Here is a 19736-nt window from a genome sequence, read left to right on the forward strand (position 1 = left end):
AGGACCAAGCCACTCTAGATCTCATCTCGACATATTTCATTCTAAATTATTGCCCTCTTTAAGGACGAGAAGCCTCCCTCCTCTCTCTTCCCTCCGTTTGCTGAGGCGCAAAGGTGCAGCGGTACCTCACCCCTACCACAGATATAAAACACCAAGAAAAAAGAACAGATGAATATACAAACAGCATCCTGATGGTTTCCTCTCCTCCCCCTTCCCTCCCTTTACAGACCTCCATGGTGGTAAATAGTGCATGAATGACTCCAACGAACGGAGGCTGTAATTTTGAATGCTGAAGCTTTATTTTCTCAGTTTATTTAAGCCCCAAAATGGCCCCTGATGGAGCCATCAGGCCCCCCTCATTGGCTAATGCTTTAATTAGGTCCATCTGGAAGAGGCTGGAAGGGATGGGAAGGGGAGAGAGCCGCACTCAAGTCGCACCCACCCTAATTTGTCTTCCTGCATGCACTCAGTGACTGGTGTCCCTGCTGATGCAGCCTGGGAAATATTGGGGTAGGGGGTTGGGATTCTGGCAACAGACCAAACCTCCACACACATGCACATAAAGGCGTGAGCACACACATGTACACACATGTACACACACACACACACCTCAGTAGCTCAGTAACATATTCCATACTGTGAGATACCACCAGAACAGGTTTGGGAGGAGGAGACTTGTGACCCTGTATCCTCCCTTTACATTCCCATCATGTACTGGACTGACGGAGACAGTGTTGGGTGCATGCCGCTGCTTCAACCTAGAGTTCTGCGTTATCATCCAGCTAAAAGGCATTGTTGGTTTACTGGGGTGAACATTATTATGTAGTCTGGTTATTGTTATTAGAAGACTAAAGCTCTATTCCCCCCAGCCTGGAGGTTGACATTGAATTACTGTACTTGATTAGGAATTGGGTCAGTGATGAGTGTCAGTAGCTACTGTAATTCTGCTCGTGTGTGTGTGTGCGCGTGTGTATTTGCGTTACCAAGTGTGTGTATCTGTATCTGTGTGTCTGTGTATTGGGAATTTCAACACAGCGAAATAGAAGTGAGTCGTTTCCAAACGACTCAATACATGTGAAATAGGACATACCTGATCATTGCCCAATAGAAATGTAGGCCAGGTATAAATATTCCTAATCATGTCAATAAATCATGGTAATGTATTTTGCATGTGCTAGATAAGGTTGACCTATTTTCCTAACACATTTACCACAGTCTATCAGCGTCTCAGTTTATAGACACCAATACTTTATCAGTTTATTTGCATAAACACATGGGGATATTTTTATACAATAGCAGCAGTATAATTATGTACTGTAGCCTGGGTTTCTTATCATCAGTTGTTTGGATATTCTGTATTTAGATTCCACCATATGCTTGTCCATGTCCATTCCTCAGAGGGCTATTGTCTTACCAAATAGTTTAATCTTAGAGCCATTTGTCAGTCTTTTTCATTATTGTGCATTATTATAATAAAAATTTCAAGAACGTTCAAATACACTACATGACCAAAAGTATGTGGCCACCTGCTCGTCGAACATCTCATTCCTAAATCATGGGCATTAATATGGAGTTGGTCCGCCCTTTGCTGCTATAACAGACTCCACTTCTGGGAAGGCTTTCCACTAGATGTTGGAACATTGCTGCAGGGACTTGCTTCCATTCAGCCACAAGAGTATTAGTGAGGTTGGGCACTGATGTTGGGTGATTAGGCTTGAATCTCAGTCGGCATTTCAATTAATCCCAAAGGTGTTCAGTTGGGTTGAGGTCAGGGCTCTGTGCAGGCCAGTCAAGTTCTTCCACACCAATCTCGACAAACAATTTCTGTATAGACCTCGCTTTGTGCACAGGGGGAATTGTCATGCTGAAACAGGAAAGGGCCTTCCCCAAACTTTTGCCACAAAGTTGGAAGCACAGAATTGTCTAAAATGTAATTGTATGTTGTGGCGTTAAGATTTCCCTTCACTGGAATTAAGGGGCCTAGCTCAAACCAAGAAAAATATCCCCAGACCATTATTCCTCCTCCACCAAACTTTACAGTTGGCACTATGCATTGGGGCAGGTAGCGTTCTCCTGGCATCCGCCAAACCCAGATTCGTCCGTAGGACTGCCAGATGGTGAAGCATGATTCATCACTCCAGAGAACGCGTTTCCACTGCTCCAAAGTCCAATGGCAGAGGACTTTACACCACTCCAGCCAACGCTTGGCATTGTGCATGGTGATCTTAGGCTTGTGTGCAGCTGCTTGGCCATGGAAACCCATTTCATGAAGCTCCCGACAAACAGTTATTGTGCTAACGTTGCTTCCAGAGGCAGTTTAGAACTCGGTAATGAGTGTTGCAACCGAGGACAGACAATTTTTCTGTGAACTTGTGTGGTCTACCACTTCGCGGCTGAGTCGTTGTTACTCCTAGACGTTTCCACTTCACAATAACAGCACTTACAGTTGAACTGGGCAGGGCAGAAATGTGACAACTGACTTGTTGAAGGTGCCACATTGAAAGTCACTGAGCTCTTCAGTAAGGCCATTCTACTGCCAATGTTTGACTATGGAGATTGCAAGGCTGTGTGCTCGATTTTATACACCTGTCAGCAACGGTTGTGACTGAAATAACCGAATCCACTCATTTGAAGGGGTGTCCACATACTTTTATATATATCGTGTAGCTCTATTAAATTGCTTTGACAACTCGTTGATGGGAAAAGTGATGGCTTTTAAGCTTGCGAATGAAGAGGTGAATTGAATACATCTTGTATACTCAGATTTATTTACCCTTCTCAATGTACAACCTTCTATCGTTGGGTTCTAATGACAGATTTCCATAGTGCATTGTTATGCTTCTTCCAAAGCTCACTTTGAGTTAAACTGACCACTTTTCCTTTCTTTCTCTGAGTATGTATTTCTTTAAAACACTTTTTGTTCGGGCCTCCTGATGAGATTGCCGACTTTGCAGCCATATCTCATGCCAGCAAAGCAGTTTCTGTCAATTTTATTTTATGTTCATAAAATGTGAAGGTGTAGCCTGAGAGAACGTGTTTCCCTAGCATGTAGAGAATAATGCAGTCATTACAGCACGTCAGCTGCTTTTAGCAGTGTCGGGACCTCTAACGTCTACTATTTTGACACAGTGCGCGATCAAAGACTAAAAACACCATTCAACGAGCACAAGCCTTTAAAACTGAAATGCGTTTGTTGATCTCTTTCAGGTAAAGACAATAGCTGACTTCTTGTTTTCTGTTGGAAAAAAAGACTAATTGTAACATCTTCCAAACTACTCCTGCTAATAGTACATCCTGTAGACTAGCAAGGCATGGGACTGCAATCATTTCTATGACAACAAGGACAGCAACAAACTGACAATAAAATATCCGCCAAATTTAAGGTAGTACTTGTCTTTAATAACCTAGGGAAAGGTTTTGGGGCGTGATAAGGGGAAAGATTGAGGGGTAGAGGGAGGGGGGAGGAGGAAGATGCCATACTGTAGGGAGTGATATCGGCCTCAATTATGACTGTCAGTGGAGCGCTGAGCTGAGCTGCTGCGCTGGGCAGAAGGAAGGAGATGAGCTGAGACGAGGCTCCAGCGGAGACTCAGGAACTGATAGCTGATAATCCCTGGGAGCCCAGTCGCAGATGGAGCCATAGCATGGTCAGGTGTGTTAACTGCGACTGGCAGGGAGAGTTGACTCAACTGGGGATGAGGGGAGGGAGAGAGACAAAGTCCCTGCTTGGTACTGTTACTGGCAACCATCGCGCCTTTTTCAGAGTGGGCGGATGGGAAGACTGGTTGCGTCTGAAATGGCACCCTATTCCCTACACAGTGCACTACTTTTGACCAGGTCCCATAGGCGATGTTCCCTCAAAAGAAATTAGGCCCTGAGCAAATTTCAGGTCTGCTGAGCGCAAACTTCAACGGTGTCAAAATTCTGTGCAACTTCCAGGGCGCATTTACTTTGAACACTGAGGCTGTACCCACTTTAAGTTAGTTTTAACAGTGACCAAGTAGGCTACTGTGGCTATTTGATCATAATGTAGGCCTACCAGATTGGACTACCATCACAAACAATGGAGGATATGCAACCCGTAACATTTTAACATGGAAATAGCTGTTCTATCATTCAGCCTACAGTAGCATACAATGTGTGGTGTTCAATGCCTACATTCCATGAGACTTTTGAAAGAAAAAAAACCTGCAGGGCTTGACATTAACCTGTTTATCTACTTGTCCTTAAGACAAGGAGGGGACTGAAAATGTGTTGTTTGATGCAAAAAAACACTTTACAAAATAAAAATGCATTATTATTCCCATACCATTATTACAGAAAATCTGACAGATTATGCTACGCTCTGCCTATTGGCTACTTAGTTTTTTTCAAGTTTGTCTCAAAATACAACACTACCCGTTTAATTAAAACCTTTTCTCAATAGGGGGTGCTGTTTTCACTTTGTAAAAATTTAAAAATCTGAGGCCATATAAAGGGTTTTGGAACGTGGGGTGCACTCTTTTCAACTTTCGCCATGACGCAAGACAGACCTCAGGAATGCATTCTGAAAAGCTCTCGTTATAGGAGTTAGATATATCCGTCTCTGATTTTATTCGATATAGGTGTTAAAGACATCATAATGTTGTTATTTTAAACCGAGTTATATCAGTTTATATCAGTATATTGCGATTTTCGGATATTTCTATGTGCTGCGTTATAGTGAGTTGGGCACGTCTTCGCCACATGGCTAATGTTTACTGCTAATTCCAAAGTTGAAGGCGACAATCTACAACCGAGCAACGATTCTTCTGGACAAAGGACAACTTGCCCAAGATTCTGATGAAAGCTCATCAAAAAGTAAGAACTATTTATGATGTTAATTCGTTGTTCTGTTGAAAAATGTGAAACTACTATTCCGCCATTAATTTCGGTGCGGTCTCGCTTTAACGCACGCTGTATGTTGTAGTAACGTTAATTTTAAAAATCGAACACAGCGGTTGCATTAAGAACTAATGTATCTTTCATTTGCTGTCCAACCTGTATTTTTTAGTCAAGTTTATGATTAGTTACTGATTAGATTAGGTGCCTCTCCCAAGATTTCTCCCGACATTTTGTTTGCATTTTGGCTACTATTCATATTGTATAACCACGATTTGTGCCGCTAAATATGCACATTTTCGAACAAACTCTATATGTATTGTGTAATATGATGTTATAGGACTGTCATCTGAAGAAGTTTGAGAAGGTTAGTGAAAAAATTAATATCTTTTGCTGGTTTATTCGTTATCGCTATTGTTGGCTTGAATCAATGCTGTTGTGTGGTTGGCTATTGTAGTAAGCTAATATAATGCTATATTGTGTTTTCGCTGTAAAACACTTAAAAAATCTGAAATATTGGCTGGATTCACAAGATCTTTGTCTTTCATTTGCTGTACGCTGTGTATTTTTCATAAATGTTTTATGATGAGTATTTAGGTAATTCACGTTGGTCTCTGTAGTTATTCTAGTTGCTTTGGTGAGAGTTGTGATGGTGGCTGCAATGTAAAACTATGATTTATACCTGAAATATGCACATTTTTCTAACAAAACATAAGCTATACAATAAATATGTTATCAGACTGTCATCTGATGAAGTTGTTTCTTGGTTAGTGACTATTTATATCTTTATTTGGTCGAATTTGTGATAGCTACCTATGCAGGAAAAAAATGGTGGGAAAAAAAAGTTGTGTCTTTTGCTATCGTGGTTAGCTAATAGAAATACATATTGTGTCTTCCCTGTAAAACATTTTAAAAATCAGAAATGATGGCTGGATTCACAAGATGTGTATCTTTCATCTGTTGTCTTGGACTTGTGATTTAATGATATTTAGATGCTAGTATTTACTTGTGGCGCTATGCTAGGCTATGCTAGTCAGCTTTTTTACTGATGAGGGTGCTCCCGGATCCAGGATTGTGTGCAAGTAGAAGTTTTAAGAGAAACATATCGTTACCTGACTTGCTTTTCAAAGATGTCTAGAAATGTACATGTTTTGTACTCTTGTATGAAGCAATCACTCCCCTATTGCTGACTACAAATGATCTATAACTGGGCTAATCACTAACTTGCAAATTATATGAACAAAAAGTGCACACGTGGCTACATGCAGCTCTCGATTTCATCTCAAAACAAGCGCATCCACTCACGACCACTAATGCTGTAAACACAGCCCAGTTCAAAGTAAATGGCACGGATCCATATATGGCAATTTAAAAAATATATATATAATACATTTTTATTTCACCTTTATTTAACCAGGTAGGCAAGTTGAGAACAAGTTCTCATTTACAACTGCGACCTGGCAAAGATAAAGCAAAGCAGTTCGACACATATAACAACACAGAGTTACACATGGAGTAAAACAAACATACAGTCAATAATACAGTAGAAAAATAAGTCTGTATACAATGTGAGCAAATGAGGTGAGATAAGGGAGGTAAAGGCTATAAATAGGCCATGGTGGCGAAGTAAATACAATATAGCAATTAAAACACTGGAATGGTAGATTTGACAGTAGATGAGTGTGCAAGGTAGAAATACTGGGGTGCAAAGGAGCAAAATAAATAAATACAGTAGGGGAAGGGGTAGTTGTTTGGGCTATTTATAGATGGGCTATGTACAGGTGCAGTGATCTGTGAGCTGCTCTGACAGCTGGTGCTTAACTTCTCTAGGATATGTGGGACACTAGCGTCCCACCTCGACAACAGCCAGTCAAATTGTAGTGCGCCAAATTCAAAACAACAGAAATCTCATAATTAAAATTCCTCAAACATACAAGTATGATACACCATTTAAAGATAAACGTCTTGTTAATCCAGCCACAGTGTCCGATTTCAAAAAGGCTTTACGTGCAAAAAGGCTTTACGGCGAAAGCATACCATACGATTATGTTAGGTCAGCACCTAGTCACAAAAAACATACATCCATTTCCCAGCCAAAGAGAGGAGTCACAAAAAGCAGAAATAGAGATAAAATGAATCACTAACCTTTGATGATCTTCATCAGATGGCACTCATAAGACTTCATGTTACACAATACATGTATGTTTTGTTCGATAAAATTCATATTTATATCCAAAAATCTCAGTTTACATTGGCGCGTTATGTTCAGTAATGTTTTGCCTACAAAACATCCAGTGATTTTGCAGAGAGCCACATCAATTTACAGAAATACTCATCATAAACTTTGATGAAAGATACAAGTGTTATGCATAGGATTATAGATAAACTTCTCCTTAATGCAACCGCTGTGTCAGCTTTCAAAAAAGCTTTATGGTGAAAGCACACCATGCGATAATCTGAGTACAGCGCTCAGCCACTAAAACAAGCCATACAGATACCCGCCATGTTGTGGAGTCAACAAAAGTCAGAAATAGTGTTATAAATATTCATTTACCTTTGATGATCTTCATCGGAATGCACTCGCAGGAATCCCAGTTCCACAATAAATGTTTGTTTTGTTCGATAAAGTTCATCTTTATGTCCAAATACCTTCTTTTTGTTTGCGCGTTTAGTCCAGTAATCCAAATGCACAAAGTGCGCTCACAAAGTCCAGACGAAAAGTCCATTATAGTTCGTAGAAACATGTCAAATGATGTATATAATCAATCTTTAGTATGTTTTTATCATAAATCTTCAATAATATTCCAACCGGACAATTCCTTTGTCATTAGAAAGGAAAGGGAACGTATCTCGTGCTCACGGCCGCGCGCAATAAACAACTCAAGGCTTTCAGCCAGACCACTGGTTGAAACAGCTCTTATTTGCTCCTCTTTCACAGTAGAAGCCTGAAACAACATTCTAAAGACTGTTGACATCTAGTGGAAGCCTAAGGAAGTGCAATCTCACCCCATAGACACTGTATATTGGATAGGCAATGTCCTGAAAAACTACAAACCTCAGATTTCCCACTTCCTGGTTGGATTTTTCTCTTGTTTTCGCCTGCCATATGAGTTCTGTTATACTCACAGACATCATTCAAACATTTTTAGAAACGTCAGAGTGTTTTCTATCCAAATCTACTAATAATATGCATTCCGAGCATCTGTGCCTGAGTAGCAGGCAGTTTACTCTGGGCACGCTTTTCATCCGGACGTGAAAATACTGCCCCCTACCCCAAAGAAGTTAAAGCTAGTGAGGGAGATAAGTGTTTCAGCAGCAGAGAACTGGAAGGAGAGGCGGCAAAAGGAGGAATTGGCTTTGGGGGTGACAAGTGAGATATACCTGCTGGAACACGTGCTACGGGTGGGTGCTGCTATGGTGACCAGCGAGCAGAGATAAGGTGGGACTTTACCTAGCAGGGTCTTGTAGATGACCTGGAGCCAGTGGGTTTGGCGACGAGTATGAAGCGAGGGCCAGCCAACGAGAGCGTACAGGTCGCAGTGGTGGGTAGTATATGGGGCTTTGGTGACAAAACGGATGGCACTGTGATAGACTGCATCCAATTTGTTGAGTAGGGTGTTGGAGGCTATTTTGTAAATGACATCGCCGAAGTCGAGGATCGGTAAGATGGTCAGTTTTACGAGGGTATGTTTGGCAGCATGAGTGAAGGATGCTTTGTTGCGAAATAGGAAGCCAATTCTAGATTTAACTTTGGATTGGAGATGTTTTATGTGAGGCTGGAAGGAGAGTTTACAGTCTAACCAGACACCTAGGTATTTGTAGTTGTCCACATATTCTATGTCAGAACTGTCCAGAGTAGTGATGCTGGACGGGCGGGCAGATGAATGGTGTCGTCTGCGTAGAGGTGGATCAGAGACTCACCAGCAGCAAGAGCGACATCATTGATGTATACAGAGAAGAGAGTCGGCCCAAGAATTGAACCCTGTGGCACCCCCATAGAGACTGCCAGAGGCCCGGACAATAGGCCCTCAGATTTGACACACTGAACTCTGTCGGAGAAGTAGTTGGTGAACCAGGCGAGGCAATCATTTGAGAAACCAAGGCTGTTGAGTCTGCCGATGAGGATGTGGTGATTGACAGAGTCGAAAGCCTTGGCCAGGTCAATGAATACGGCTGGACAGTATTGTTTCTTATCGATGGCAGTTAAGATATCGTTTAGAACTTTGAGCGTGGCTGAGGTGCACCCATTACCAGCTCTGAAACCAGATTGCATAAAGGAGAAGGTACGGTGGGATTCGGAATGGTCGGTTATCTGTTTGTTAACTTGGCTTTCGAAGACCTTAGAAAGGCAGGGTAGAATAGATATAGGTCTGTAGCAGTTTGGGTCAAGAGTGTCCCCCCCTTTGAAGAGGGGGATGACCGCAGCTGCTTTCCAATCTTTGGGAATCTCAGACGACACGAAAGAGAGGTTGAACAGGCTAGTAATAGGGGTTGCAACAATTTCGGCAGATCATTTTAGAAAGAAAGGGTCCAGATTGTCTAGCCCGGCTGATTTGTGGGGGTCCAGATTTTGCCGCTCTTTCAGAACATCAGCTGACTGGATTTGGGAGAAGGAGAAATAGGGAAGGCTTGGGCGAGTTGCTGTGGGGGGTGCAGTGCTGTTGACCGGGGTAGGGGTAGCCAGGTGGAAAGCATGGCCAGCCGTAGAAAAATGCTTATTGAAATTCTCAATTATAGTTGTTTTATCGTTGGTGACAAGAGTTTCCTATCCTCAGTGCAGTGGGCAGCTGGGAGGAGGTGCTCTTATTCTCCATGGACTACAATGTCCCAGAACTTTTTTGAGTTTGTGTTGCAGGAAGCAAATTTCTGCTTGAAAAAGCTAGCCTTGGCTTTTCTAACTGCCTGTGTATATTGGTTTCTAACTTCCCTGAAAAGTAGCATTTCACGGAGGCTGTTCGATGCTAACGCAGAACGCCACAGGATGTTTTTGTGTTGGTTAAGGGCAGTCAGGTCTGGAGAGAACCAAGGGCTGTATCTGTTCCTGGTTCTAAATTTCTTGAATGGGGCATGCTTATTTAAGGCATTTTTAAAGAATAACCAGGCATCCTCTACTGACAGGATGAGGTCAATATCCTTCCAGGATACCCGGGCCAGGTCGATTAGAAAGGCCTGCTCGCTGAAGTGTTTCAGGGAGCGTTTGATAATGATGAGTGGAGGTCGTTTGACCGCTGACCCATTACGGATGCAGGCAATGAGGCAGTGATCGCTGAGATCTTGGTTGAAAACAGCAGAGGTGAATATAGAGGGCAAGTTGGTTAGGATGATATCTATGAGGGTGCCCATGTTTACGGCTTTGGGGTTGTACCTGGTAGGTTCATTGATAATTTGTGTGAGATTGAGGGCATCAAGCTTAGATTGTAGGATGGCCGGGGTGTTAAGCATGTCACCGTTTAGGTCACCTAGCAGCACGAGCTCTGAAGATAGATGGGGGGCAATCAGTTCACATATGGTATCCAGAGCACAGCTGGGAGCAGAGGGTGGTCTATAGCAGGCGGCAACGGTGAGAGACTTGTTTTTATAGAGGTGGATTTTTAAAAGTAGAAGTTCAAATTGTTTGGGTACAGACCTGGATAGTAGGACAGAACTCTGCAGGCTATCTCTGCAGTAGATTGCAACACCGCCCTCTTTGGCCGTTCTATCTTGTCTGAAAATGTTGTAGTTAGGGATGGAGATTTCAGAGTTATTGGTTATTGGCAACGGTCTATTTGCATATAGGCTTACTGCAGCTCTGATGGTTTATGCTGCACCAGTCTGCGTAGAGTACGGGCTGAGTAGTGCATGTCAATGCAATAGAATCCTACTCCGATGTGTTCGGCCTGCAACAAAATATGTTGCATAGTTTGTTTTGTTTCAGTATGTTTCATTGAAAGTGGCTAATATTGCGTGTCACAATTGCCACAGTAAAGGGAAACGTTGATAGTGTTAACAGGGGAAACTCTAGGACAGTGGTCACCAACCTGTTCTGAGTCAAGATCACTTTGAGTCTGAATGCAAGCCGAGATCTACCGCTGAGATTTATTTTTAACATGACTTAAAAAACGTAATACTATGCAACATTAACCAATTAAAAACAGTACTGTAGCAATGAGGTTTGTCCAGGTAGCTATAGGCCCAAAACATTATCACTGCATATTGGCTTTGCTTGAATTGCCCTGCCAATGCTTTGTTGTTCGGGCCGTTTTTATAAATGATATTTCAACATTTGATGTAGGCTATATGATCACACAAGTAATAGATCCATTGTTGTATTATTTGTTAGGCACAGCTGAGTGAGCATACATTTAAATAATTTGATTTGTATTTTACTGGGCTGATGGTGCCTGCATCTGATGGTCAGTCTCAGCGGAGGGAGAGAGCAGCAGGCTGAGGGTCTGCCTATCAACATCCCTCCTCTCTCCCTTTCCTCCGCTGACACTGACCAAAAAGGGACACAGTCTTCCAGCTGATGGCCAAACTGGAGTCGCACCGCATGATTTCTGCCTCATGTACAAATGTTGTTACTCCTATGAACAGAAAGTGAAATATTCCTCAATATTAAAAAAGACCCAAGCCGCAAATAATAACAACAACGCAAGCCTATAGATACACTTTCCTACTCATTCATTACTGCTGCAGGGCTTGTTGTAGTGCTGAGTGGAAATAGTAAGAATGCACATTTTATGGCTTATAAAAGTGTTGAATACAAATTGTTGACAGTGCTGAGTAAGGACGTCTCTCTCTCTCAATCTCACATGTTCAACTTTGCTGTAGCTTTCTTTTATGCCTGTTATCTTACTGCAGACACGGTCATCTGAGCCATCTGATTGTCCAGCAGTAGACCTATAGTGCACTTGATTTGCTCTGGGCCCACCGGGAAGGCAGAGTTTGTGCCTTCAGACAAATTAAATGGTTCAAAATATCAACATTTCACCTACCCCCTGCACAGGGCAGCTGAATATACTGTGCCCGATACCATCTACTGCATCTTGCCTATGCCGTTCTGTACCATCACTCATTCATAGATCTTTATGTACATATTCTTTATCCCTTTACACTTGTGTGTATAAGGTAGTCGTTGTGGAATTGTTAGGTTAGATTACTCGTTGGTTATTACTGCATTGTCGGACCTAGAAGCACAAGCATTTCGCTACACTCGCATTAACATCTGCTAACCATGCGTATGTGACAAATACAATTTGATTTGATTTGATTTGATTTGAATCGGGTGCACCTACCCTCAGCAGAGGAAAAAAAAGAGAAAAAAAGGAACACAAGGCTTTATCGTTGGGTTTTTTACAGAATGTTTGGCGATCGACTAGGAATGCCTTGGAGAAAGCTGTGTAGCAGTCTCAGGGCAATGTGCGCGCAGCTTAGAGGGAACATTTCCCATATGTAAGTAGTACACTATATAGGGAATAGGGCACCATTTAGGGCATAGTATAAATTAAATTCCAAGGTGGGCTGTCTTATATTTGGAGCAAATGGAAATAGCTTGTGATCCTTGTTCAGTTAATATCTCAGAGGGACGGGGTTGTGGCTACAAGACGGGCATGGCTGCCTTCCCCGGAACTATAAAATGGGACGTGATGTTTCCATTATCTTAGAACAAAGAGTTGTGTCAAAGGGCAAACTTTTTATTTCCCAACGTAGGAGGAGAAGAAACAGGACTATAGAAACTCTCAAGCTGACAGGGACTATGGAAACAAAGAAACTGTTTGGTCATGTGATATACACTGAGTATACAAAACATTAAGAACACCTGACATAGCCTGACCAGGTGAGTCCAGGGGAAAGCTATGATCCATAATTGATGTCACCTGTTAAATCCACTTCAATATGTGTAGATGAAGGGGAGGAGACAGGTTAATGAAGGATTTTTAAGTCTTAAGACAATTGAGACATGGATTGTGTATGTGTGCCATTCAGAGGGTGAATGACACACAAAATATTTAAGTTCCTTTGAACGGGGTATGGTATTAGGTGCCAGGCGCACCAGTCTGAGTGTGTCAAGAACTGCAACGCTGCTGGGTTATTCACGCTCAGTTTCAGTTTCCTGTGTGGATCAAGAATGGTCCACCGCCCAACGGACATCCAGTCAATTTGACATAACTGTGGGAAGCATTGGAGTCAACATGGGTCAGCATCCGTGTGGAACGCTTTCGAAACCTTGTAGTCCATGCCCCGACGAATTGAGGCTGTTCTGAAGGCAAAAGGGGGTGCAACTCAATATTAGGAAGGTGTTCATACTGTTTTGTACACTCAGTGAACACTCCATTTGAGATGTATTGTACAGCAACACATAATGTACAGTACCTGTGTAATCTTCTTATGTCTGTGTAGTAGAAGTAATGGAAACATGGCAGTTCCCTTTTTTCAATCCTTTCAGGTAATGCTTTGTTTATAGGCTGACTAATGCACATCCACACGTGTGTCGACTCCCAGACAGACAAACCATAGGCAGGTTGAATGTTGAGAGGCTGGTTTTGACACTTTCTGTCTTGTTGTGTTGTAGAAATGCAAGATGCGAAGAGCAAGCAAGCAACACTACAAAGTTCCACTGAACTGCTGGTGCAGAAGCTCTGCTCACACAGCCAGACGGCATGTCTACTAAATAACCAAACAACAGTAAAACCCTACGCTCAAACGACAACGACTGTGAATGATGATGAGCAACACCTTAACTTTGGTTCAATTACTGTAAATCAGACACAGGAGTGATCATCAATTTATGAGCCAAATATCAAAGGGCCTGATGACAACAAACAGCAATCTGTTTTAGAGTGTATATATATGGTAGAGAGGGTTGCGCGCGCGCGCACACACACACACACACACACACACACACACACACACACACACACACACACACACACACACACACACGTTAACATTATGTTCCCATCCAAGGCTTGCTGTCAGTGTGTCCTGCGTGTGTACGCTATCAGAGGACCAGACAGCGCCATCAGAACACAGATGCGCCCTGATTAAGGGGAAAGCAGTGGATGACAGAATTGCATTAGGGTGATGTATGTGTTGTTAGCCAGGAGAGCAGCTAATTCCAAATGTAACACGTGATTCGCCCACGCACACAATCACACCTGAGTGTCAGTTAAGATCTATTACCTGTGACACAAGCTCTGATGGGCTTTTATACGTTTTTTATTTATAATTTTTTTTTTGTTCTGATTTATTCTTTTGGCGTATGATAATGAATGTTATGTTCTGGGGTCAGGAATGAGTGTGAAAGCTAAATTACAGTCATTTTAGGGAGACTGGGTATGAAACACTGTTAGTGAGGCATCCTTCCTGAGAGGATTTTCAATAAGGACGGACATTCATCTTCATTTTCAGAGACACAGCAGCAAGTGGGCCTAATTTCATATCGCTGTGTTGCTGATGTGAATGCAATGTACTTTACATCGGAACATCAGTAATGACACTTTGCGTTGAACTCATGTGTTAGCATTATGTGGAATTGCTATCTTGCAGGTATCCGTGAGTATAGTCTCCTGACCTATACACATATGTAGTGTGTGTAATAATGCGCTACTGAGCATTATCAATGGTTGGATTTGCAACATAACTCTCCTATCATTTATTATTGCAAATTATGAAAATAGGAATTATGGCAATGCCAATATCAACTATGTTTGAGTTACGCGGTTGATACTTGTCTGATCAGTGCTAGACCGAGACACCACAGTCCTTCAACTGCCAACGGGTTGTGTTGTTGTGTTCTTAAACAGGTGTGCTGCTTTGGCCCATCTGTCCCCTGTGTGTTTACTAGCTTGTGATTTGTCCTATTTAGTGTGTGGGTCACAGGAGGCTGCTGAGGGGAGGACGGCTCATAATAATGGCTGTAACGGAGCAAATGGAATGGCATCAAACACATGGAAACCGCTTATACTGCTCCAGCCATTACCACGAGCCCGTCCTCCCCAATTAAGATGCGACCAACCTCCTGTGTTGTTTGTGTGTGTGCGTGTGTGTGCACGTGCGTGTGTGCTTGCTAGCCCCTTCTGTCCTCAGCCACTCAGTGGTTTTCAGGTCAGTGTGGTCCTGTGTAATCATGGTGTCATCGTCCGCCCGGCTGCCTTCTCATCATCACAGCACTGACATTGACTCTGCTAACCTTCCCCTCCCTGACTCTGGCTCCTGAAGGGTTGTGTGTGTGTGTGTGTGTTCTGCTGTCAACCGGTGCTGTGTGGTCTAATTAAATGAGACTCCGTATCAGCCGCGGCGTCAGCCTCACAGGCGAACAAAGGTGTTTTGGTTCAAGGATCACGATAAACGTGCACCTGTCTGGCAAGGTCTGGCACAGCTTGATGAACAGAAGGAGCGTGTGTGTGTGTGACTGGGAATATCTTGGCGTTTGATAAATGTGTGCGTATGGAACACTATGTATATGCTCCTACGTCTCCTCTCTCTCTTAAAGATTTGGTGTGTTTTTGTCTGCTGCATGTGTTAGTTTGATCTGACTTTAGTCTGGCTGTTTGTATGCGTGTAGGTGTCTGCTCTTGTTTGCACATGTGCTCGTGTGTGTGCTCACAGACAGTTACAGGGGCTTGTCTGGTTGTGTTGTGTTGTGTGGGGGCTTCAGTGTGTGTGTGTTGTGTGTTGTGTATTGTGTAGGGGCTTCTGTGCTGTAGCTGCAGATGTGGAGCTCCCATCCTGTCAGTGTTGATTCTTACCCCCCTGAGGTGGTGGGTTGTGTCAGGCAGGAGGAGTACTTGGAGTCCCCTAACCCTCTGTGTCTCCCTGCCTGTGTGTGTGTGTGTGTGTGTGTGTGTGTGTGTGTGTGTGTGTGTGTGTGTGTGTGTGTGTGTGTGTGTGTGTGTGTGTGTGTGTGTGTGTGTGTGTGTGTGTGTGTGTGTGTGTGTGTGTTTTGTGTGTGTGTGTTTTGTGCCGTCGACCTGCGGAGGCTGTCTGGGAGGTTCCCCTAGCTAGCTGGAGTCATTCTCCGTTAATTAAAGACCAACCTGCTGACTTTCAAGTGTCTGGCGAAGTCAACCTCTCATGTGTCAGCCTCAAACGTTTTGTTATGTCAGGCTTTGATTACGACGACTACTCTTGTTGCTCTGTTTGAATGAGCCTTAGATGCTGTGTGTGTGTGTGTGTGTGTGTGTGTGTGTGTGTGTGTGTGTGTGTGTGTGTGTGTGTGTGTGTGTGTGTGTGTGTGTGTGTGTCATCTCTCAGCTGTCCCCTTCCTGGTTGGTTTGTCAAATTAGTGCCTCAAAGAAACAACGTTTTCTTTTGTGAGAGAAAATAATTCACATCATATTAGAAAAGTGTTTTTGTCGGTTAAAGTGACTATTTTTTAAGCCTATATTAAATAGTGTTGATTGGGTGAGCAATTCATATGAAATAGACAGTGTTGGTTGTGATATTATAGAAAACGAATGGATATTTGTCTTAAGCATCATGCTGCGGTGTAGCATTAACATTGCAAATACAGCGTTTACATATTTTAATATTTCTCTATGAATACTTCTCAGTAACAAAAATAAATTGCCTGCTTTAGGATTTATTTAAGCTCTTGAATAATCAGATAAATATTAAAATATGTAAACACTGATATTTTCATATCAATTGCTCACCCAATCAGCACTATGTGTGTAGATTTTGTTCTGACACTTCATATTTTTTTCACCAAGGAACATTTTCACAGGCTTTACACCCTAAAGGTTATTTAGAGAGATAAATCTATGTAGCAAACTACTCCTCTGCCCCTCCAGCATTAAGCTGCCTTGCTAAAAGTCTCAAGATGTCATCCTGCATTATAGCTGACTTCCAGTTCCCTCTGGGACAATTACTAGCTGTCAGGCCCTAGTGCCTCAGATCTCAACCCTCAACATGCGTCCCAAATGGAACCCTGTTCCCTATATGGTGCACTAATCTTTACATACCTATGGGTCTTGATAGTGCACTATATAGGGAATAGGGTGCCATTTGAGATGTGCCCTCAGCCCCCGACCCTGAGCCCTACAGTAAGGAGGCCGACACAGGAACCTGTGCCCCCTCTGCCCCCAAACCTGCTCCTAATGTCAGCCTGACAACTCACTGCTTTCAGCCTCTCTCTCTGCCACACAAACAGAACAGGAGAATGGCCCTGCCTTTGCAGATGGATCACAGTGAATAGCTTCTGTCAGAAATGAACACGCCCTGAGTTTTTTGTGGTTGCTCTGAGGTAAGTGTGGTGGCGTAATGCATTTAGTTTATTCCATTGTAGTTGGAGAGGGTTTGGTATGTATGTATTTAGTTAGGAGATGGGAGATGAGGACAGTTCCCTGCTCCTTCCCTGCTCCTAACTAAACTAAATGTCCCTTACCTGTACCTGTAGCTCCCCAGCAAACATGAGCCCATTGGCCCCATGTGGGCTAGCCCACACCTAGCCCACATCCACTCAACACGGGCTAGCCCACACCTAGCCCACATCCACTCAACACGGGCTAGCCCACACCAAGCCCACATCCACTCAATACGGGCTAGCCCACACCTAGCCCACATCCACTCAACACGGGCTAGCCCACACCTAGCCCACATCCACTCAACACGGGCTAGCCCACACCTAGCCCACACCTAGCCCACACCTAGCCCACACCTAGCCCACATCCACTCAATACGGGCTAGCCCACACCTAGCCCACACCTAGCCCACACCTAGCCCACATCCACTCAACACGGGCTAGCCCACACCAAGCCCACATCCACTCAACACGGGCTAGCCCACACCTAGCCCACATCCACTCAATACGGGCTAGCCCACACCTAGCCCACATCCACTCAACATGGGCTAGCCCACACCTAGCCCACATCCACTCAACACGGGCTAGCCCACACCAAGCCCACATCCACTCAATACGGGCTAGCCCACACCTAGCCCACACCCACTCAACACGGGCTAGCCCACACCTAGCCCACATCCACTCAATACGGGCTAGCCCACACCTAGCCCACATCCACTCAATACGGGCTAGCCCACACCTAGCCCACACCTAGCCCACACACCCACATCGCTTACAAAATCCCAGCACGGGCTAGCCTATAACAGCCCAACACGGGATAGCTTACAACAGCCCAACACGGGCTAGCCCACAACAGCCCAACACGGGCTAGCCCACAACAGCCCAACACGGGCTAGCTTACAACACCCCAACACGGGCTAGCTTACATCCACTCAACACGGGTTAGCTTACATCCACTCAACACGGGCTATCTTACAACAGCCCAACACGGGCTAGCTTACAACAGCCCAACACGGGCTAGCTTACAACAGCCCAACATGGGGTAGCCTACACCAAGCCCAGCAAGGGCTAGCTTACAATAGCCCAACACGGGCTAGCTTACAATAGCCCAAAACAGGCTAGCCTACAGATTTTGTTCTGTTGTGTGATAACCCCCTCAAAATTATCTTTAAAAAGACATATGAGACACTTAACAGTTTCTATTCTAAAAATATATATGATAGTAACAACTTGCTTGTCTTTCCCTAAATTTATGTTCCCTAAATCCCTTCACGGCTTGAAAATTATGCAATTTATGCATTTAATTAAATTGAAATAAAAACCTTTTTAAATCAATTATTTCCTATAGTTCTATGTGCTGTAGCTGTACGGCCTGTAGTTCTATGTGCTGTAGCTCTATGTTCTGTAGTTCTATGTCCAGTAGTTCTATGTGCTGTAGTTCTATGTGCTGCTGTTATATACTGAACAAAAATATAAACAATATGCAATATGCAACCATTTCAAATATTTTACTGAGTTACATTTCATATGAGGAAATCAGTCAATTGAAATAAATAGATTTGGCCCTAATCTATGGATTTCACATGACTGGGAATACAGATACACTGTATACATATGTTGGCCACATATGTTGGCCACTAGTAAAACTCACGGATGATTACTAAAGCTTAAACCAAGTTTATTCACCCATTGGTCATACAGCTGCATAAGACAAAGACATGGTTCCACCAGTGGTAGTATATATACCCCAATTTGGGTGACGTCCTCCTTCTCTCTAAACATGACATATTTATTGCTAGGCAGAAAATTAAGTTTTGCGGGCCATAAACTGTTCCTTCTCCCCTAATGTGACCTGACCTGACCTCGGCCATCTTCCTCACTAAACCACATCTTTCCATCCTTATCAGTGCCTGCCACATCTGATTGCCCTTCCTTTACTCAATACATTCCCAGCTTAATTGCCTCCACCAAATACATTCCTCCTACAGATAACCATTAACTTCTGATGTAGACCCTAGACTTTAGCACTCAATATTTCAATAGGATACCTGATAATTAACACTATTCCAAGTTTAGGTGTCAGAACCCAGAATTCATCATCACAGATACCTTAAAAAAAGGGCCTGACAATGGGCCTCAGGATCTCGTCACTGTATTTCTGTGCATTCAAATTGCCATAGATAAAATGCAATTGTGTTTGTTGTCCGTAGTGCCTGCACATACCATAACCCCAACATAGGACACACTGTTTACAATGTTGACATCAGCAAACCGCTCAACCACACGACGCCATACACGTGGTCTGTGGTTGTAATTCCGGTTGGACGTACTGCCAAATTCTCAAATTCCCATTCTTATGGTAGAGAAATTAACATTAAATTCTCTGGCAACGGCTGTGGTGGACATTCCTGCAGTCAGAATGCCAATTGCACACTCCCTCAAAACTTGAGACATTTGTGGCATTGTGATGTGACAAAACTGCTCATTTTAGAGTGGCCTTTTATTGTCCCCAGCACAAGGTGCACCTGTGTAATGATCATGATGTTTAATCAGCTTCTTGATACGCTACACCTGTCAGGTGGATGGTTTATCC

This window comes from Salvelinus namaycush, chromosome 33 (genome assembly GCF_016432855.1).
Source record: "Salvelinus namaycush isolate Seneca chromosome 33, SaNama_1.0, whole genome shotgun sequence".
Lineage (NCBI taxonomy): Eukaryota > Metazoa > Chordata > Actinopteri > Salmoniformes > Salmonidae > Salvelinus > Salvelinus namaycush.